Below are 5161 nucleotides of genomic sequence, written 5' to 3'. Positions count from 1 at the left end.
TAAGTGGAAGCAGGGGGGCTCCAGTAGATGCTAAGGTCATTTATAAACTGCGGCAACCGTCCCCCAGTTGGTAAGCAACAAACCCTAAGCACCATAATGCTCCGTGTTCCTGTCTTCTGCCAGAGGGACGAGGGACACGGTGGGAGACCGCCCCACTGCCCTTTCAGGAAACGACGAAGACTGTCCTGTGAAAAGGTGACGAGCCCAGGCCCAGGACGAGCCACGTGACTTCGTCTAACTGTTGTAACCGTCCTAAGCCGTCGCGAGGAGCCGCGCAGACCTGCTCCTTCGCGGCCGAGAAAGTGAGGTGACTCGGTCGCCTACACCATGTGCTGCACCTAGAGGCGCCCATAGTTGGGAGCTGTTATGCACGAGTACTGAGGAGCCACTCAGAGCGAGGAGGTCGCGCGGGAGGCAGCGCGCGGGCCGGGAGGCGGCGGCGGGGGAGCCGAGCCCCCCGACCCCCGCACGCCCGGCTGTCTGCTCACTGTCTAGGTGGTCCCTGGCCTTCTTTGTGTTGTGGAAGTCCCGCAAATAGACACGCACAACCCGCCCCTGTCCCCCCACCCCCCGGCCCTCTAACGCGGGGTCGGCCTCCCTCACAGACCGAGGGCTGGGTCCCGAAAGTGAGCGGACTCAAAGAGCCTGAAGGCTGGGTGCAGCCCTTTCTTTCATTCTTCTGATTAGAAACAGTCCCAGAGGCGACGTGATTTGCCCGAAGTCGGCAACTTCCTGGAACTGGAAACCAATCGGAAGACTTCCGCGTCGCTGCTCTTTCCGCTGTGCTCAGGTTACTCAGCGCCTCGGGACCCGCTTTTGAAAAGGAAAGGAGAGGTCGGCCCGGGAGCGCCCCTGAGGGAAATGTTCTTCGGACTCGGTAACTGCTCGTGGCCGGCGGTGAGAGAGTGGGGGTGATACAGTGTGGAACCTGCTTCCCCCCAAAACATAACGTGCACAGTTTCAAATTGTTTTCCGAGATCCTGAATTTTCGTGGGTGCATCTTCCGGGGCGGGGGGGCAGGCGGGCTGCGAGCATACCTGTTTCGTTTACCTCACGCAGAGTAGGTACCTAATAAATATTTGCGCAGCGGAGGACCGCTCAGCTGCATGAGCGCCGTTTCCTCATGGGGATGTAGGAGGGTTTGCGGAGCGCAGCCCCACCTGGGAGGCGCTAAGCCCTTGCCAGTGTTTCTCAATTACGGCTCTGCAGCGAATATCCTCTGTGCGTAAATCCTTGACTGCATCTCATGATTATTTCCTTAGGATATTTTCCTCGAAGTGGGATTACTGGGTTGAAGAGTAAGCGCAGAGTTAAGTCTCTTGATTGAGAGTCCCTCCAGCAGGGCCAGAGTGAGTCAGCTTACCAGCAAGCGGGCCAAAACTCGGTATCATCAGGCTTCATTTTTCTTTCTTATTTTTTTGCCATCTTGATAGAACGAGAATGATATCTCATTTTGTTCGCCTCTCTTTGTGGGCTAATTAGGTGGAGATTGGACTGATTTTTCAAAGACATACTCTAAGGAGCCCAGAAAAATCCAGTGTGGGAAAGGAGACCACTGACACCAGGCACACTCTGCCCAGCAAGGTGAAACCAAAGGGCGCCAAATGTCTGGTATGATTTGACCTGAAGATGTAAACATCTGAGCCTTGCTCCAGAGGCTTCCCCTGAGCAAGGGAGGGGGAGCCGTGACTTACTTCCCTATGGTGGTTATTTTCATTTCCTGAGGAGGAGTGAATGTTATACAACAAATGAAAAATCTGTATACTTATCTTTAAGGACAGCAAGAAAAAGTAGAAATGGGAAAAAACGATTTCAACATCATGGGAAGGGGGCGGTGAGTGGTGAAGTTTGGAGGCTGTGTGGCGGAGGGGGGAGCTAAGTCCCTGAAGGTCCGCTGCCAGCCTGGCGGGGAGGGAGGGGCAAGAGGCCTCCCAGGGCTCTGGAGACTTCCTCCTGGAAAGGCTGCTGTGTGTTTTGCAGCACTTACAAGGCCTGGGATCCCTGGGGACCCAGAAGGGGCTTTTAATGGACTTGTGAGGATCAAACTTAAAACTGCCAGGGACAAAGGAAAGTGGTAAGGAAGTGGAGGCCGAGGTGCAGCTCACGCTGTGCTCTGGGAATGAGGAGGTAACTGGCATTTTCCAAAGGTGGGGTGATGGTAGTTCGGGAAGCTTTTGGGGCTCTGAAACCTTGGGGACTTCTCGCCCAGTCAGAGCCACGTGCTGCTCCCCACCCCTTCAGACAGCCACTAGGTTCTTTTGCAAACCACACCCAAGAGGATAACTGATTTACCAATGTTTACAGGCAGTTTTATTTACTAATCTAGCTCTCATTTACTCTCCACTAAATGTTTGGTCCTAATGACAGCCATCAGTATGTTCCTGCTAATAAACATACGGGATGTGTTTTATGGTTGTTGGTTTTTTTTAACTTTATGGGGGAGTTTTTCTTGATTACTTTAAATTTCCAATTAAAGTTTTTGGGTTTTTTTTGGTTTGGTTTTGTTTTTAGAGAGGGAGAGAGGTGGGAGGGGCAGAAGGGGAGAGAGAATCTTAAGCAGGCTCCACACACAGCGCAGAATCCGATGAGGGGCTAGAACTCACGACCCTGAGATCATGACCTGAGCCAAAATCAAGAGTCAGTTGCTTAACCAACTGAGCCACCCAGGCACCCCCTGCTTTTTATTTTTCTATTAAAGTCTTAAATTTAACAATCAGCTTCTAACAGCTTAGCAATCTATGCATTTTTCTGCCACTTTAATTCTTCTAAAAGGGCTCAAGCCAAATATGAACCAGGAGTTCTTAGAGGTTTCAGTGAATGATTTCAAACCCTTGTCACACTTTAAAATCACTTGGTGGCTTTAAAAAAATTACAGTTTTCCCTTCCTCCCCCTTGGGAGACTAATTTTGTAGGGCTGGTACCTGAAAAGCTGGTATTTTTGAAAAGCCTCCTCAGTGATTCTTGAGTTGCTGCTATAAAGGGGACTGATGTCCAAATGCTTATCTATTTTGTCTTTTAATGAAATTATGAAATTTGGAAATGGCAGTTTTAACTTCTAAAATGTTAAATAAGGCTTTGCATTTCTGGAAAACATTCTTTTCATCTCCCTCCCCACCCACCCAGGGCTTGAGCTTCCTGAGCTCTTCAGTCCTTCCTTACCTAACACACTCTGTGTCCTCTCTGGTTTTCCGAGATTCCTGCTTTCTCCCTTTGGCAGCATGTTTTGGGCTTTCTTCCTATGCTGTCTTTCGAAGCCCTCTGCTGTTTAGGGCCCTGGAAACTTGAGGTATCAGCCCTGGGGCCATACTGTCCACTCCCACAACTGGCCTCGGGTGCTGTGATTCTCAGATCTTCGGGACTCACTGTTTCTCCAGGAAGTCTCCAGGTGCCCACATTTCAACTGCCTACCCAGCTTTTTACTCTTTGGTATCCCACAAAGCACCTCAGACTCAGTGTATCTCAAATATTACATTCTTAGCCATGTTTGTTCTTTGTGGGTTTGTCTTTGTTTATTTTTAGTAACCTCTACACTCAATGTGGGGCTCAAACCCACAGCCCCGAGATCAAGAGTCACATGCTCTTCCTACTGAGCCAGCTGGGCGCCCCTGTTCTTTGTGTTTTGTATCTCAGAGAAAGGCTCTACTATGTTAGTCAAGCCAGAAACGTGGGGGTAACCCCATTCTTTCATTTAAAGCCACTATTCTAGGCACCGGGAATACCAGAGACTACAAAAATCTCTGCCCTCCGAAAACTTGTATTCTAGAAGGGGAAGACAGACAGTAAACTATTAGCCCCCAAATCTAACAGATTTCAACTTCTAATATCTCTAGACTCCACTCCATCTCTCCAGTCACCACCTTAGTTCAAACCCCTGATGGCCTCCCTCTTTCTCTTACTCCCTCCAGTCCATTCTCCCCATAGCAATGTAATCTTTCTAATGCTGAATCTTAAATTTCAGCCTCCAGCTTGAAGCTTTCCATCCCTCCAGGACAGAGTCTACCTTCACAGACCTGGGTTAAAGGGTTTTACAGCTTCTGGGCCCTGCTGGCCTCTCCATCACACATCTCCACCCACGTGAGCCCCTCTGCTCGGCGGGCCGCACTGAATTTCAGCTGCTGGCCACCACACCTGCCATTCCAACTCTCTCCCTCCCCTCCTGCCTAGAACAGCAGTCGGCTGTTTGCTTTGCAGGTCTCAGCTCGGACTGTATGACAGGCAGCCTCTAAGCTGGCCCCCACTGATCCCTGCCTCCTCCTGTTCATGCCCTTGGGATTCTGAAGAACAGAATGTGGCAGAAGCTGCTGTGTTGCACATGGCCCTGTGATGAGGGCCACGTGACAAGAAACAGAGGGAGGCCTCCAGCCAAGAGCCTGTGGGGGAACCGAATCCTGTCGGCAACCACGTGAGTGAGCTTGGCATCGGGTCCTCCCCCAGCTGAGTCCTCAGATGAGTTGGCAGCCCCAGCGGTCAGTGTTCACCTGCGACCTCCTCCTCCAAGACCTTCAGCCCTGAGGCAGCCAGTTAAGGCACGCCTGGATTCCTGACCCAAAGAAACTGTGAGATAATAAATGTTTGTTGTTTTAAGCAGCTACGTTTTTGTTAATTTGTTACTCAGAAATAGATAACAAATACCACCTCTGGACCCCTGTCCCTCCTCCACACCAAATGCAGTGCCCTTCTGAGTTGCAGAGCCAATGGTATTTCCACCTGTCATCCCCAGTGCTTAGCTCTTAGTATTAACTAACTAATTTATTTATTTATCCCTATCTCTTCCCCTAGATTAGGGGCTCTATAAGGAAAAGGAGGAAGAGAGGGAAGAAAGTCACCATTTTCCTTCTCAAGACTCTGAATACCTGCTCGGCTTTGGCCCCAGCTTTGCACGGCCACAGTGTCCACAGTGATGGCGCCAGTGGGCCACTGCAACCCGAGGAAGAGGCTCCGGCCAGCTGTCCTCACCTCCCTGAGACGCGCGCGCGCACACAGACGTGCGCGGCCCCACAAAAAGAAGCATGCACACACTTCGGGCAGGCTGCCCTTCACTCAGGAGGAGAGTGGGCGGAGTCTCTGCTCCTTCCACACACACCCTGAGGCTACACTTTGTGGGTTTTCTGAATGAAAGGTGGGAGGGAGAGCCGCCTTCTGCCTTTGAACTGCCCGGTTC

At 51.0% G+C, this 5161-nt stretch overlaps 1 long non-coding RNA gene across 4 annotated transcripts; it reads left to right on the top strand.

The window, feature by feature from the left end:
• Positions 1 to 289: 289 nt before the first annotated feature.
• On the top strand, positions 290 to 4587 carry LOC118547527 (uncharacterized). 4 transcript variants are annotated; one of them, XR_013449132.1, is made up of 4 exons: positions 298 to 897; positions 1263 to 1384; positions 1483 to 1584; positions 3959 to 4587. It is a non-coding gene; the product is annotated as an uncharacterized LOC118547527 (long non-coding RNA). The 4 variants fall into 4 exon arrangements; XR_004923144.2 differs by having other exon boundaries at positions 304 to 897; positions 1483 to 1611; XR_004923143.2 differs by having other exon boundaries at positions 310 to 877; positions 1483 to 1611.
• Positions 4588 to 5161: the final 574 nt, after the last annotated feature.

The sequence above is a fragment of the Halichoerus grypus genome, chromosome 6 (genome assembly GCF_964656455.1).
Source record: "Halichoerus grypus chromosome 6, mHalGry1.hap1.1, whole genome shotgun sequence".
Lineage (NCBI taxonomy): Eukaryota > Metazoa > Chordata > Mammalia > Carnivora > Phocidae > Halichoerus > Halichoerus grypus.
This window is presented reverse-complemented; position numbering and strand designations above follow the sequence as displayed.